The following is a 17,499-nucleotide window of genomic DNA, read 5'->3' as shown; positions in this document are numbered from 1 at the left end:
GAATAGTGACTGTCATATGTAATCGTCTGGCTAAAGTTGGGATGGTGACTCATTTCTAGATCATAGGCAGGCAAGGCCTCTCATATCTGGACCCAACCAATTGGAGAGATGTTGACTGTCATACTTGGGCTTAGTGCTACAGGTTCAAACATGGGTCTATACCAGCAAGAAGGTCTCAGTGGATTTCCAACTCTCATGCATACCATATAAAACCCTCAGATAATACAGAGGGTGTCTTAACATGGCCCCACACAGAGGCAACATTATGACACTTGTATGCACACCCAGCCAACAGTAAAGATTGTTATCCTCACACATGAATGCAGCCCCCTGTTGAGGTTTGGAATCTGATACCCAGAAAGAGTCAGAAGTTGGAAAATTGACTCTCGTGCATGGATTTTTTTTTTTTTTTTTTTTTTTTTTTGAGACTGAGTCTGGCTCTGTTGCCCAGGCTGGAGTGCAGTGGCCGGATCTCAGCTCACTGCAAGCTCCGCCTCCCGGGTTCCCACCATTCTCCTGCCTCAGCCTCCGGAGTAGCTGGGACCACAGGCGCCTGCCACCTCGCCCGGCTAGTTTTTTGTATTTTTTAGTAGAGACGGGGTTTCACCGTGTTAGCCAGGATGGTCTCGATCTCCTGACCTTGTGATCCGCCCGTCTCAGCCTCCCAAAGTGCTGGGATTACAGGCTTGAGCCACCGCGCCCGGCTTCGTGCATGGATTTTATCCATAGGTGGGTTGGTGTCCCTGAGACCAACATTCAGCACACTTGTGAGCATGTGAGTCCACTAAAACAGTCTGCACAAAAAAACTGAGGCACGAATTCACAGATACAGTTCACTACTGACACTGTGACTCCTGTACTTGGTCTCAACATACAGGTGGTGTTTACTCTCGTATTGAAAACTGGGATGTGTCTGGGAGTGTTAATCTCATCTGTGGACCTTTGTGCAGATGGAACTGTGACATATGCCTCTGCCCATCACCTGATTTGACTCTTCTGCCTGGGACCAGACAACAGATGGGACTGTGACATCACTGGACCTAGCATTTAAGTAATGTGACTCCATTTGTCTGCCTTGGTGCTGCCGATAGGGGGCATTGTGACATGTTGCTGGGAATTGCACCCAGGTGATGTGAGCCTATTCCCCTGCCTTGGGGCTGCCCCCAAAACACATTGTAACATATCACTAATCTCTGCACTCAGGTTCTGTGACTCTCCTGTCTGTGCCCTGCCCACATGGATTATTGTGACATATTGCTGGGTCCAACACCCAGGTGATGTAACTCTCCTGCTTGAGTCCTGCCTTAAGTCCAGGGGGCATTGTGAAATATCTCTGCACTCATCATTCTGGTGATTTGACTCTCTTCTTGCCAGGTCTCTGCTCACAGGGGGGATTTTGATGTATTGCTAAGTCCAGCACCTAGCTAATGTAAGTTTTCTCTTCTTAGGTTCTGCCTGTAGAAAAGATTGTAACATAATGCTGGGCCCAACTTCAAGGTGGCATTACTTTTTTGACTTGGCCTTGCTCTCAGAAGACATTATAACATACTGCTGGGCCCAAAACCAAGGTTATGTTAAGTCTTCCTACTAAAACTTACCCACAGAAGACATCGTGACTTATCTCTGGGCCCATCAACTATTTGATGCGACTGTACTTTTATCTGAGATTTTTTAATAAAAGAGATTTTGACATATCTTTGGGCCCGGCACCTAGGTGATTTGACTCTTCTCCTGCCTGAGCCATGACCAGAGATGGAGAGTGACTTATTGCCTGAACCAGCACACAAATGTAATTATTCTGATTTCTTCCCAAAGAAGTAATTATGACATATTTTTGAGCCCATCACCTAAATGATACAATTTTTTGTTTCCTGACCCTTGCCCACGGAGGTGATTGTGAAATACAGCTGGGCTCAGCCCTTAGGTTATGTGACTCTCCTCTTTTTTTCTGAGCCCTATCCACAATGGGCATTGTGACATATCTCTGGGCCCGTCACCTAGGTGATGTGCCTCTATTTTCTGGGCCTTCACTCAGGCTATATTATGATATATGCCTATATCTAGCACCTAGGTAATAGGACTCTCCTATTCTGCATGGGCCGTGCATATATTGTGTACTGTGACGTATTTCTGGGTCCAGCACCTAGGTGATTTTGCCCTCCAGCACAGCCCCATTTGCCCTCAGGATTATAATATATCTTTCCATTCATCACCTACATGATGTGACTCTTTGCTTTTGTCCTGCCAAAAGGGATTGTGACATTTCACTGAACCCAGCACCTAGGTGATGTGACTCTCCTCTTATGATTGGGACTTAGAATTTTTGATAGTGTGACGTACTGCTGAGCTTAACACCTAGGCAGTTGGAGGCTCTTGCCTGGGCCTGGCTCACAGTTGCCCTGTGACATAATTTTGCATCAATCATCTGGGAGATGTGACTCTTCTTTTCTACCTTCACTCTGCCCAAAGGGAAAATTGTCACATATCACTGGGCTCAGCAACCAGGTATGTGTCACTCCTGCTTGTGACTTGCCAACAGAGAGCATTGTGACATACTCCTGAGCCAATCACACTGGTGATGGGACTCTGCTTCATATGACTTGCTTTCAGGAGGAAATTGTAACATATCCCTGGTTGAGCACCCAGGTAATGTGACCCCTCCTGCCTCACCCCTGCCCTCTGGAAAGATTGTGACATATCCCTGGCCTATCACTGAGGTGATGTGACTCTTCTGTTGGCTCTCCGTGGACAGGTGGGATTTTGAATATACCTTGGCAAACTTGACAGGTATGATGAGGACTCTCATACCTCAAACTGGCAAATAGAAGAGATACTGTCTTTCATAAGTAGGCTTTAAAAACTGGGTAGCATTCTGAATCTCTTCTTCACACAAAGGTCATAGAGGATTACCACTGTCTTGCATATAATATAAAGCCCTCCGGTAGTCCACACAGTGTCACCAAAAGGTGCAAAGCACAGATGAAATTGTGCTTTTCACATGCACACCAACCACTGGGATTCTCACCCTAACACATTGATGAAACCCACTGGAGAGGTCCCAAATCTAAAATATAGATGCAGTCCAGAGTTGGAAATGTGAGTGTCACATGTGAACATCCAGCCACAAGACAGTAACAATTTTAACTGAAGACTGTGTTGGGATGGTGACTCATTTCTTCCTTTTTTCTTTTGAGACAGAGTCTCGCTCTGTCACCCAGGCTGGAGTGCAGTGGCGCGATCTCAGTCACCACAACCTCCGCCTCCCGGGTTCAAGCAATTCCCCTGCCTCAGCCTCCAAAGTAGCTAGGATTACAGGCACGTGCCACCACCCCCAGCTAATTTTGTGTGTTTTAGTAGAGACGGGGTTTCACTATGTTGGCCAAGATGGTCTCCATCTCCTGACCTCGTGATCCACCCACCTCGGCCTCTCAAAGTGCTGGGATTACAGCGTGAGCCACCGCGCCTGGCTGGGGATGGTGACTCATTTCTTTTTCTTTTTCTTTTTTTTTTTTGAGATGGAGTCTCGCTGTGTTGCCCAGGCTGGAGTGTAATGGCATGATCTCTGCTCACTGTAAGCACTGCCTCCTGGGTTCACGCCATTCTCCTGACTCAGCCTCCCGAGTAGGTGGGACTACAGGCGCGCGTCACCACACCTGGCTAATTTTTGTATTTTTAGTAGAGATGGCGTTTCACCACGTTGGCCAGGCTGTCTCGAACTCCTGACCTTGTGATCCACCTGCCTCTGCCTCCCAAAGTGCTGGGATTACAGGCGCCCGGCCAATGATGACTCATTTCTAAACCCAGCACACAGGCAGGTGAGGACTCTCCAATCTAGATCTATCCAGTTGGAGACATATTTACTTGCATATCCAGGCTTAGAACCATTGGTATGATCATTTGTCTATATCATCACAAAGGTTGCAAAGAAGACTGTGACTCATGCATACTGTATGAAACACTTGAATAGTGCTGAGTGCTGAGCTCAGCACACAGGTGACATTGTGACATTTAGATGTACATTCAACAGACAGTAAAGATTGTTGTCATTCTACATGAACACAGTCCACTGTTGAGATTCTGAATCTCACACCCAAAGTCAGTCGAAAGTTGGAAAATTGACTGCATACGTGGCTGAATCTCATACGTGGATTCAGTCCACAGGTGGGTTGCTGACTTTCAGACCAAGATTTAGCACACCCGTGATGTTGTGAATCCATGGAGGAGACAAAGTCTGCAGGAGAAATTTAGGCTCCCAAACACATATCTAGTCCACCACTGAGATTGTGACTTGTGTACTTATGTTGTGGGAAATTAAGGAACTGGAGAGATCGAATGAAGGGCAGGAAGTGTTTAAGGTGTGTACTGGCTCAGTGGACATGTGTCCTGAAAGTCTGAGCCCCGAACAAAGAACTCAGTTGCTTTTAAGTATTTTGAGGCGGGCACTATGTGAAGCAGGAAGCAGGCTAACAGAAGCAAGAACAAAGGCTGCTGTGATATTTTTGCAGCATGTCTTACATCTTTGGGAAAACTTGGTTTGTAGCTTATGCTTATTTGTTTTGTGACCTTGCAGCTAAGAAAGGAACGAGCTTATAGACCCTACAAAATATGTGGAGCGTACATATGGTTAATGTTTTTTGGGACAGGCAGTTAATATTTTTTTTAAACTTTAACTTTGTGGGGGGCTATGTAAATTTTTTTCAGCCTTGGTTAATACAATTCATTCTATGAGCTATTATTATTTGTCTATTACTCTAATCTTTACCATTATTACTTATGCTATTATTTTGTCATTTTCTTAATTTCTTACTTCACTTGTACCCAACCTACAGTGAGCAGTGACTCTCATACTAAGAACCAGGAAAGGTGTGAGATTGATAGTCTCGTCCCTGGACCTCCTGCAGGTGTGATTTTAACATACACCTCTGCTCAGTACCTGAGTGATTTGACTCTCCTGCCTGAGTCCAGCTTGCAAATGAGATTGTGACATATCACTGGACCCAGCACCTTGGTAATATGACTATCCTCCTGCTTTGGCACTGCCCACAGAAGGTATTGAGACATATTGCTGGGCCCAGCACTTTTATGATTTGACTCTGCTGCTTGTACCCTGCTTTCAGGAAGGGATTGTAGCATATCTGGCCGAGCACCTAGGTGATGTGACTCTCTTGCCTGGTGCCTGCCCTCAGGGAATATTGTGATATATTTTATGATCCAGATCAAGGTGCAATAGTAAGTGTTGTAACTTGAGTCAGCCAATAGGAGAGATACTGTTTCTTGTAGCTAGGCTTAGGGTAATAGGTAAAATTCTGGGTCTCCTCTTTGTATGAAGGTCATAAAGAATTACCACTCACTCACATACCTTATAAAGCCCTCAAGTGTTACAGATAGTGTAATTACAGGGCCCAGCACACAGGTGAGATTGTTTTTTCTATGCACACCCTGCCAACTGTTAGGATTGTCACCCTTACACATTGAAAGAGCCCACTCATGAGGTTCTAAACTACACACATGTATGAGGTCTACAGTTGAAATTGTGATTGTCATATATCAACGTCCTGCTGCAGTTGAGAGGATGATTCATTTATAAACCCAGCTCATAGGTAGGTGAGAACTCTCATATCTGAACCCAGCCAATTGAAGGAATGTTAGCTCTTCTACTTGCTCTTAGGTCCACAGGTACAATCATGGGTCCATACCAGCATGAAGGTCTCATACCAAATTTATTTTTTTGTTTTGTTATTACTATTTTTTCGAGACAGTCTCTCTCTTGAGAGGCTGGAGTATAGTGGTGTCATCTCAGCTCACTGAAACCACTGCCTCCTGGGTTCAAGCAATTCTTCTGCCTCAGCCTCCTGAGTAGCTGGGACTACAGGCGTGTACCACCACACCCAGCTAATTTTTGTATTTTTAGTAAGATGGACTTTCACCATCTTGGCCAGGCTGATCTTGAACTCCTGACCTCGTGATCTACCTGCCTTGGCCTCCCAAAGTGCTGGGATTACAGGTGTGAGCCACCGCACCTGGCCAACAGATTGCCACATTCTAAAGCCCTTGGGTGGTACAGAGTGTGTTTTTAACAGGGCCCAGCACACAGGTCAGATTGTGTTACTTGTATACATACCCAGCCAATTGTAAAGTTTGTCATCTTTTATAAACACAGTTCATTGCTCGGGTTCTGAATATCACATCTGAAGGTGGTGGAAAGTTGGGAAATTGACTCCCCTACATAAATTCCATTCACAGAATGATGAGTGACTCAGGACCAAGATTTAGCACATTTGTGAGGCTGTGACTCTGCTACAGGTACACAGTCCACAGGGGAGATCAAGGCTCTCATGCACGAATCTATCCACTGTTAATATTGTGACTTGTATACTTAGAAAGAAAATACAGGGGATGTTGACTCTTACCAAGAACTAGGACATGTACAAGATTGTTAATCTCATCCCTAGACCTTTTTGCAGGTGTGATTATGACATATGCCTCTTCTCAGCACCTGAATGATTAGACTCTTGCCTGCACCCAGCCCGCAGATGGAAATTGTGACATACTGCTGAACCCCAACCTAGGTGATGTGACTCTGTTCTTTTTCCTTGGTACTTCCCACAGGAGCATCTTGACAGATTGCTGGACCTTGCACCCAAGTGATGTGAGTCTCCTCTACTGCCTTGGTGCTTTCCATAGGGGACATTGTGACACATTGCTGGGCAGCACACCCGGGTTATGTGACTCTCCTGCCTGTGCCCTGCCCACAGGCGCCGTTGTAACATTTTACTTGGTCCAACACCCAGTTGATGTAACTCTCCTGCCTCGGCCCTGCCTACAGGGTCATTGTGTGTCATATCTCTGTTGCCATTACTGTCATGATGTGACTCTCTTCTCTTGGGATTTTATGTGTTGGCATACTTCTAGGGTCTTGCATTAGTTCTCCTAACCCACCCAACTCCTGATATCTCACTGGGAAGCTACTGATGACCAGTTTTAGGTGTTTTCTATTAGGAGACTGCTGTTCCCTGGCAACAGCTGTCACCAGTTATTACTTTAGCGAGACAGTTAACTGCCTGGCCATTACCTGATTGCCACCTGACATTTCTGGTGTGTGTGGAGTGGGGCGCCCTTTCTTGCCCTGCTTATACCAGACTAGCTACCTACTGTCACACTGCATGTGACATATGGCTGGGTCCAATACCTAAGCAAGGTGACTCTCCTGCATGGGTCCTGCCCAAAGGGTATTATGATATATTTTTACATTCATGATTTAGGTGATGTGGCCTTCTCCTTCTGCCTGGTCTCTGCCAACATGTAGGATGGTGATGTATCGCTGGACCTAGCACCTAGGTGATGTGACTCTCCTCTTTCATGGGTCCCACATATGAGTACTGTGACATATCACTGGGCCAAACATGTAGAATTTGGGAGGTACCTGCCTATGCCCTGCAAACAGGGCTCTAGCCCTATGACTCTCAAGACCCTGGTGACATATCTCTGTATTCCTCACCAAGGAGATGTGACTCCTCTACAGCCTGCACCTGGCCCACAGGGGAGAATGTGACAATAACATTGACTCGGCAACAGGGTGATGTGCTTCCTTTTCCTGGGCCTTGCTCCCAGGGAGCATTGTGACATGTCTCTGGGCTCAGCACCCAGATGCTGTGACTCTGCTGCCTGTGCCCTGCTTTCAGAACAGGATTGTAACATATCCCTGGCTGATCACCCAGCTGATGTTACTCTTCTGACTGGTTCCTGCCATCAGGGAAAATTGTGACATATTCCTGGCCTAGTGCCCAGGTGATGTCACGCTCCTGCTTACTCTCTATCAACAGGTGGGATTGTAAAATATATCCTTGTTCAGCTCATGGGTGAGATGATAACTCTCATGCCTCAAACCAGCCAATAGGAGAGATACTGTTTCTTTCTTTTTTTTTTTTTTGGAGATGGAGTCTCGCTCTGTCGCCCAGGCTGGAGTACAGTGGCTGGATCTCAGCTCACTGCAAGCTCCGCCTCCCGGGTCTACGCCATTCTCCTGCCTCAGCCTCCCGAGTAGCTGGGACTACAGGCACCCGCCACCTCGCCCGGCTAGTTTTTTGTATTTTTTTAGTAGAGACGGGGTTTCACTGTGTTAGCCAGGATGGTCTCGATCTCCTGACCTCGTGATCCGCCCGTCTCGGCCTCCCAAAGTGCTGGGATTACAGGCTTGAGCCACCGCGCCCGGCCGATACTGTTTCTTGAAGCTAGACTTAGGGAAATGAGTAAGATCCTGGATCTCCTCTGTATGAATATCATAGTGGATTACCAGTCTCTCACATATATAACTTTTTCAGGTGGCACAGACAGTCTCATCACAGGACCCAGGACACAGGTGAGATTGTGTTTTTCATATGCACACTCTATCAGCCATTAGGATTTTGCCCTCACACATGGACAGAGCCTACTGGTAAGGTCTTGAATCTCACATGTGGATGGAGTTGAAATTGTGACTGTTATTTGTGAACATCTGGCTGTAGTTGGGGTGGTGACTCATTTCTAATCTAGCTCCGAGGCAGGTGAGGACTCTTATTTTTCATTTTTATTTTATTTATTTTATTTTTTTGGAGACAAAATCTCACTCTGTCACCCAGGCTGATGTATAGTAGTTCAATAACGGCTCACTGCAACCTCCATCTCCCGGCTTTAATTGATTCTCCTGCCTCAGCTTCCTGGGTAGCTGGGATTACAGATGTGCCCCACCGCACCGGGCTAATTTTTGTATTTTTAGTAGAGATGGGGTTTCACCGTGTTGGCCAGGCTGGTCTCGGACTCCCGACCTCAAGTGATCCACCTGCCTCGGCCTCCCAAAGTGCTGGGATTACAGGCATGAGCCTCCATGCCTGTCCTCTTTTATGTGGAACCAGCCAGTGATAGAGATGCTGACTCTCATACCTGGGCTTAGAGACACAGGTACAATCATGGGTGTATACCATCATGAAGGTCATAGAGTGGTTTGCAACTCTCGTTAATACTGTAGAAAGCTCTCGTGTGGTACTGAGAGAGCCTAGAACACAGGCAAAATTGTGACACTCATATACACACCCAGCCAACAGTAAAAATTGTTGTCTTTACACATGAACACAGCACACTGTTGAGGTCCTGAGTCTCTGTCATGAAAACAGTCAAAAGTTGGAAATTTGACTTTTTTTTTTTTTTTTTTTTTTTTTTTTTAAGAGTTTCACTCACTCTGACACACAGGCTGGAGTGCTGTGGTGCACTCTCAGCTCCTGCAACCTCCACTTTCTGGGTTCAAGCAATTCTCGTGCCTCAACCTCCTGAGTGGCTGGAATTACAGGCATGTGCCACCACACCCAGCTAATTTTTGTATGTTTACTACAGACACGGTTTCACCATGTTGCCCAGACTGCTCTCAAACTCCTGGCCTCAAGTCCTGCCTTGACCTCCCAAAGTGCTGGGATTATAGACATGAGGCACCACCCCCAGCCTGGAAACTTGACTCTTATATGTGGATTCAGTTCACAGTATTTAGCACATCTGTGAGTCTTGTGACTCCAGTAAGGGTACATAGTCTGAAGGAAAACCTCAGACTCTCATAAACAAGTTGAGTGCACCATTGAGATTGTGACTCTTGTAATTAGATCCAACATACAGGAGGTGTTGACTCTCAGATTTAGAACTGGGACATGTGTGAGATTGTTAATCTAATCTCTAAACCATCCTGCAGGTGTGATTGTAGCATATGTCTCTGCTCAGTACTTTAGTGATTTGACTCTCAAGTCTGGGCCCAGTCCATAGGTGCAATTGTGACATATCACTGAACCCAGCACATGTGACTCCATACTCCTGCCTTGGTGCTGCCCGCAGGGGAGATGGTGGAATATCCCTGGGCCTTGCATCCAAGTGATGTAAGTCACCATTTCTTTAATGTCTCTGCCTGTAGGGGACACTGGGGTGTTCCTGGGCTCAAAACTCAGCTTATGTGATTCTCCTATTTTTTCCCTGCCCACCTGGGCCATTGTGACATACTGCTTAGTGTAACATCCATGTAATGTAACTCTTCAGCCTTGGCCTTGCCTACGCGAGCATTGTGATGTGTCTCTGCACTCATCACCCAGGTAATATGACTCCTGTCTGGTTTCTGTTCAGATGGGATATTTTTGCCTATTGCTGGGTACAGCACCTAGCTGATGGGACTCTTCCCATCTTTCTAAGGCCCACCCACATGAAGATGTGACATTTCACTTTGCGCTACACTAAGGTGACATTAATGTTGCCTTTGCCCTACTTTCAGAAGACATTGTGACATATTGCTGGGCCCAGCACCCGGGTGATGTGAGTCTCCTGCCTGAGCCTTGCTCACAGAGGGCATTGTGACATATTTCTGACTTCATCAACTCTTTGATGTGACTCTCCCATCTTACCTGGGCTTTGCCCATAAGAAGAAATGTGACATAGTTCTGGCACCAAAACCTAGGTGATGTGACTCTCTTCTGACAGGGTCATACCCACAGAAGAAAGATGGCTTATTGCCAAACCCAGCACACAGGTGAGGTAATCCTTCTGTCTGGTCCCTGCCCACAGGGGTTATTTTGACATATCTCTAAGCCCATCAGCTAGATTATGTGACTGTCTTCCTGTAAACTGTACAGAGAGAATATTGTGACATATCACTTGGTCCAGAACCTATGTGATGTGACCGTCATGACTGGGCCCTGCCACTTGGGGTGATTGTGAAACAGGTGGCATGAGCACCTAGGTTATGTAATACTTTTCTTCTCTGTTAGCCCTACACACAGAGGACAATGTAGCATATCTCTGGGTCTTTCACATAAATAATTTTACTTTTTTGCCTGGGCCATGTCCTGTGACATATCACTGGACCCAGAAACTAGGTGATGTGACTCTCCTCTACTGCTTAGGTTCTGGCAAAAAATAAAAAAATTGTGGTGTATCGCTGGGCCAGTACCTAGCTAATGTGACATTTTTCTATTGTCTGGACCCTGTGTATTTGGGTATTCTGACATATCGCTGGGCTCAACATGTAGGGAATGGGAGTACCACCTGGGCCCTGCTCACATGGGGCCTTGTGACATATCTCTTTATCCATCACCTAGGAAATGTGTCTCTCCTCTTCTGCCTGCACCTTGCCCACAAAGAAAATTGTGACATATTACTGGGCTTAGCAACCAGGTGATGTGTCTCTCCTGCCTGGGCCTGGCTGACAGAAAGCAGTGTGATATATTCCCAGGCCCAGCAAACAGGTGATGCCTAGTCCCTGGCCTCCAGGAAGATTATGGCATATTTCTGGCTCCAAAAAAACAGGTTATGTGACTCTACTTATTCCCTATCCACCGGTGTAATTGTCACATTTATCTTGGCCCAGCTCACAGATGGCATAATAAGTCTTATACCTTAAACCAGCCAATAGCAGAGATCCTGTGTCTCTTAGCAAGGCTTAGGCAAATAGGTGAGTTCACGGGCCTCCTCTTTATAAAGATTATAAATGCCACTTGCATATTGTGTAAAAGTCTTGAATGGTACAGAAAGTGTCATTGCAGAGCCTAGCACACAGGTAACATTGTGTTTCTCATATGCTCACCTAAAAACCCTTAGTATTGTCACCCTCCTACAAGGATGGAGCTCACTGATGAGGTTCTTAATCTCAAACACAGTCCATAGTTGAAATTGTGACTGTCATATGTGAACATTCAGCCAGAGTTGAAATGGTGAAACATTTCTAAACCCAGCTCACAGGCAGGTAAGGCATCTTCTATCTGGACTCAGCCAGTTGGAGACATGTTGACTCTCATACCTGGGCTTAGGGCCACAGGTACAATTATGGGTCCATACCAGCATGAAGGTCTCAGACAAGATTGTAACTCCCAGTACATAGCCCTCAAGTAGGACAGAGAATGTTCTAATAAACCTCAGGACACAGGTGAGATTGTGACACTCATAAGCATACCCAGCCAACAGTAATGATTGTCACCCTCCCACATGAACACAACCCATTGTTGAGATTCTGAATCCCACAATCAAAAAAGTGCCAAAAGTTGAACATTGTTTATTTCAGTCCACAGGTGGGTTATTGACTCTCAGACCAAGATTCACTATACCTGAAAGACTGTGACTCCACTAAGAAAACAGTCTGTGAGAGGAATTGAGGCTCTTGCCCATGGATCTAGTCCACTGTTGAGATTGTGAATCATGTACTTAGGCCCAACATAAAAGAGGTGTTGATTCTCATACCTGGAATCTGGACATGTGCAGGATTGTTAATCTCATTTATGAACATTCCTGCAGCTGTGATTGTGACATATGCCTCTGCCCAGCACCTGAGTGATTCAACTCTTCTGCCTGGGCTCAGTCCACAGATTGGATTGAAACATTGCTGAACCCAGGACCTAACTAATGTAAATCTATTCTCCTGCCTTGGCACTGCCCACAGGGAACCCTGTGACATATTGCTGCACCCACCACCCAGGTTATGTGGCTCTCCTGCCTGTGCCTTGCCCACATGGGCTGTTGTGACATATTGCTGGGTCCACACCCAGGTGATATAACTCTTGCCTAGGCCCTGCTTACAGAGAGCATTGTGACATATCTTTCTGCTCATCACACAGGTAATAAGACTGTTTCTGCCTGGTTTCTCCTTACAGGGTGTATCAAAACATTGCTAGGCCCAGCACCTAGCTGATGTGCCTCTTTCTAGGTTTTGCCCACAAGGAACATTGTGACATATCACTGGGCCCAACAACAAGGTGATGTTGCCCTTTTGCTTTGGCCTTGCTCTCAGAAAGCATTGTGACATATTGCTGAACTCAGCACCGAGGTGATGTGAGTTGGTATGCCTGTACCCTGCTAACAAGAGGCATTGTGACATACCTCTGGGACCGTCATCTGTTTGATATGACTCTTACCTGAGCTTCTGTTATAATAGAGATTGTGACATAACTCTGGGCCTAACAGCTAGGTAATGTGACTTTTCTTTTGCTTGAATCATGCCTAAGGAAGAGAGAGTGATGTATTACTAAGCTTATCACATACATGGTGTAATTTCTTCTGCTCGGTCTTTGCCCACAGGAATCATTTTGCTATATTTCTGATTTCATCACCTAGTTGATGTGACCCTTCATTTTTTCAGACTTTTCTGCAGTGGAGATTTGCTACATATTGCTTGGCCCAGCTCCTATGTGATGTGACTCTCCTCTCATACCTGAGTGCATTGTAGGCTACATATTGTTCATTTCTGAAATTCCCTGCTTCCTGTAGAGCTGCCTGCTTTTCATCTGCAGTTAGGGTTTGGTTTAGGAGCAGCGTAACATCCTTCCATGTAAGGTGAAACACCTGAGTTAAATTTTGGAAAGCTTCTATATACTTACTGGGGGTCATCAGAAAATCAGCCTATGTCTTCCTTTATTTGGCTAAGGTCTTGTATTAAGAGAACTTGAGGTGGCTCTCAATAAGGGGGATTCTCAGATGGCTTCCCTGGAATTTGCTTTTCTAGTTCTGGTAAATAATTTTCTATAAGCCTGCCTGATATGACTTTTTAAAAAGCTGGGTTGATCTTACAACGCTTGTAAAGGTTTAGTATAAATGCCATGCCCATGTGCAAAAGAAAATGAGTTGCTTTATTCTTCAAAGTCCCAAGGTTAAAGAAGTTCCAGTGTTATAGAATGCACTCTAGAAGGGTGCAAGCTGAAGTTGGTCTGTTGCCCATCTAGAAAAAGTGAGAATAAAAGAGTCCTTTTAGTCTCCCTTTTTTTGGGTATGACCAAGGGTGAAGGGGAAAACAGTTGGAGTGTCACCTCTACTCTTTTCTCTCCTTGGTTCCTGGCACCATGTTAAATGTGTCACTCATGGTTGTGGGTGTGACCTCTCCAAGCCATGAAACCAGATGAACTAGGTGATGGTTTTAGCCACAATTACCCACATAGCCTTATTTGTCCACTTGTGATTTCCCTTTGACTTTCTAGACTTGTGTGATCTGTGTGCCACCCCAAAAAATGGATTTCGGGAAAGAGTATGTAATAGTTGCCTTTGGGTAAGGCTCATTTAATGGAGGGATTGTGCTAGATGGAACTCTGTATTCTACTCTTATGCCCCATGCTAAATCATTTACCCTTAGAAAATGATTCTGGTTAGCTTTTGGATGTAAAGTCCCCTTACTAATTAAGTACTATTTTAGTTAAAGACAGAATAGGTGCCTTAAAGAACAGTAGGGACCTGATGGCATTTTTCTGCTGATAGGACAGTATTCAAACTAAAATTTGGCTATGGAGGACATTTTACTCTTAATTGTTAAAGGCAGCATTCTCTCACTCACAGAAGGGCATAGAGCCTGATTTTTAGTGGTGCAAAAAGAGAATTGGGAAGCTACAGTGTATTGCAGAAGAGTGACAATGTGCCTCATGGAGAGAATTTCTATTTCCACTAGGGGGTGCTGTTGGCTTAGAAATACCATGTGCTCACCAGAGGATGTGTAGAGAGAGATGCTTATTGGGTTACTATGGTATTTGCCGATGTTTCCTAACAGAACTGTTTCCCTGAATTGTAAAAATTCCTGCACATTGCATACACAGAAAAGATAAAAGACATGGTGACTACAGATAGAAAAGGAGAAATTTTGCAACAGGATAGCTGGAGATTCTCTTTGCTAACACCTGGATGGGTGGTTAGAGGCTGGCTTTAGTCCAGAAGCCTTTGGATAACACCAGGGTGTGCCCTGGCCTGAAATTTTCAGTTGCTCCAAAACCTCTCTCAGCCCCATGTAATGACTAGGTCCTCCATGAAAGAAAACTGGTTTAAAGCATGACCAATGTGTGTATTGCGGGGGGTTCATCCTCTCCCCAGTAAGCCTCACATTTGAGTCTTCAAGAGCAGTAGCCATACTAATCATATTTTTAAATGACTGTTTGGATTACCTTCCTTCCTTTAATTGTTTTCAGGAGAGAACTTACTAAAAACAGTCAAACAGGTTGCTAATTCCCATGAAGTCTGTCTTAAAAATAATTCCCTGAACAGGTGGCTCCTTCCTCCTAAAACCCCCCAAATAGGAAGCTATCCAGGGGAGGACTGGCAGATAGACTTCACCCACATGCCAAAGACAAAGGGTATCCAATACCTTCTGTTATGGGTATATACTTTTGCTAACTGGGTGGAAGCATTTCCATGCCCAAAGGTCTCTAAGGTAACAAAAGTGTTAATTAATAAAATAACTCCAGCCAGGCGCGGTGGCTCAGGCCTGTAGTCCCAGCACTTTGGGAGGCCGAGGCGAGCAGATCATGAGTTCAGAAGTTTGAGACCAGCCTGGCCAACATGGTGAAACCTCGTCATTTCTAAAAATACAAAAAAATTAGGCGTGGTGGTGCACACCTGTAGCTATTCAGGAGGCTGAGGCAGGAGAATTGCTTGAACCTGGGAGGCAGAGGTTGCAGTGAGCTGAGATTGCACCACTGCACTCCAACCTGGGTGACAAAGCAAGACTCTGTCTCAGAAAAAGATAAAACAAACCAACAAACTCCCTGCTTTGGTCTACCTAAATACCTTCAAAGTGACAATGGCCCCTCATTTAAGGCAGCTGTCACATGGGGGTCTCAAATGTGCTAAGCATAGAATATCGTCTCCATTGTGCTTAAAAACCCCGATTCTCAGTAAAGGTAGAGAACAAATAATATTATCAAGAGACACCTCAAAAAACTTGTCACTCTTCCCATGGCCTTACTTTGGATAAGAAATATGCCTTCCAAGTTAGGTCTAGGCCGGGCATGGTGGCTCAGCCCTGTAATCCTAGCACTTTGGGAGCCTGAGGCAGGTGGATCCCAAGGTCAGGAGATCGAGACCATCCTGGCTAATACGTTGAAACTCCATCTCTATTAAAAATACAGAAACAAAATAAGCTGGGCATGGTGGTGGGCACCTATAGTTCCAGCTACTCAGGAGGCTGAGGTGGGAGAATGACGTGAACCCAGGATGCGGAGCTTGCAGTGAGCCAAGATCGTGCCACTACACTCCAGCCTGGGAGATGGAGCGGGACTCTGTCTCAAACAAACAAATAAAAACAAAATTAGGTCTAAGCTCTATAAATGGCCTTTTCTTACCAATGATTTTTCTATTAAAACAGAAAACTTAATTTGGTTAAGTATATAACCTCTCTAGCTCACTTCCAACAAAAATTAACACAACTAGCAGTAGCCTAACCCCAAGAAATAGGACCACCTTTATTTAACCCAGGATATTTGCTATTAGTAAATCTCACATCTCTCTCTCTCTTTCCTTAAGCCCAAGCTGGGAAGGGCCCTACACTGTTCTTTTTTCAACCCCCTCTTCCCTTGGCAATAAAAGTTACAGGTATCTGCTGGGCGTGGTGGTTCATAACTGTAATCCCAGCACTTTGGGAGGCCAAGGTGGGCGAATAACCTGAGGCCAGGAGTTTGAGACCAGCCTGGCCAACATGGTGAAACCTCGTCTCTACTAAAAATACAAAAATTAGCTGGGCTGCATGGTGCGGGGCTGTGATTTCAGCTACTCGGGAGGCTGAGGCAGGAGAAACACTTGAACCCAGGAGGCTGAGGTTGCAGTGAGCCAAGATCACACCACTACACTTCAGCCTGGGTGACAGAGCAAGACTCCATCTCAGAAAAAAAAAAGAAAAATTACAGATATCAACTCTTGGATACATCACACTCAAGTCAAGGCCTGAAGAACTGAGGGAGCAACCCCTTACAAGCCCAGAGGAATGTCCTGAATATCAGTGTGAAGAAACAGAAAATCTTAAGCTGAAAATCATAAAAGATAAGTAACTGAGGGCTACTCATCTTACTCACTGCTACCTCATCGGATACTTTTTGTCATTTCTATTTTTCCTCTCCAAGATTGCCATCAACTATTAAAACTTCTCTTTTAACACATATTTACAAGAGAATTTTAAGTATTCATAGGATTGCATTCATAACTTCATAGAACCCCAAAGGGAAATTCTATATCTTGACGAATAAAATTTATAAATAAAAATTATCTACTACATCACTCTTGTGGGAGCTGCTAAACTCACTCTATTTGTAGTAGAACTATACACTATGGCACTCACAGTGTGGAATTCTACTTGTAAAATTTGAATTGCCATAATACTTTGCCTAATATTCATTTTTATAAAAGGAATAATAATTGAATAATTGTAGAAAAAATTTAGTCAAGGTTGCTTTGCTTAATTATTATCCTCATAGCAAGGGTAATAGTTACAGACAAGAAATAAGCAGGAAAGTTATACTATCACTGAGCTTGATACGACTTTTTATTAATGATTGGCAATATGATGCACTCTAAGCTATGGAAAGAAGGTTATAAATAAGAGAGATTTTATAAGCAAGGCTTGTATGGTAAATTCTTACTCTAAAAAGTCTGGTTTTAAAAGGAAGGATATTTAAGACAAGTCAGAAAGTTTAAGAATGTTGTAAGATAATCTGTGGAAGTCATGAATGAACTTAATAAAGGAGAGAAATTGCCTAGATT

General features: G+C 44.8%; 1 protein-coding gene across 3 annotated transcripts in view; it reads left to right on the top strand.

Moving 5' to 3' along the window:
- The first annotated feature begins 10,509 nt into the window (after positions 1–10,509).
- LOC105495929 (zinc finger protein 107) overlaps positions 10,510–17,499 on the top strand; it is a 101,589-nt gene continuing 94,599 nt past the window's right edge. For all 3 annotated transcript variants that reach the window (XM_011765850.2, XM_071095229.1, XM_071095228.1), the window contains exon 1: positions 10,510–10,534. The gene's annotated coding sequence lies outside the window, so the exon portion shown is untranslated. The remainder of the gene's footprint in view (positions 10,535–17,499) is intronic.

The sequence above is a fragment of the Macaca nemestrina genome, chromosome 4 (genome assembly GCF_043159975.1).
Source record: "Macaca nemestrina isolate mMacNem1 chromosome 4, mMacNem.hap1, whole genome shotgun sequence".
Lineage (NCBI taxonomy): Eukaryota > Metazoa > Chordata > Mammalia > Primates > Cercopithecidae > Macaca > Macaca nemestrina.
This window is presented reverse-complemented; position numbering and strand designations above follow the sequence as displayed.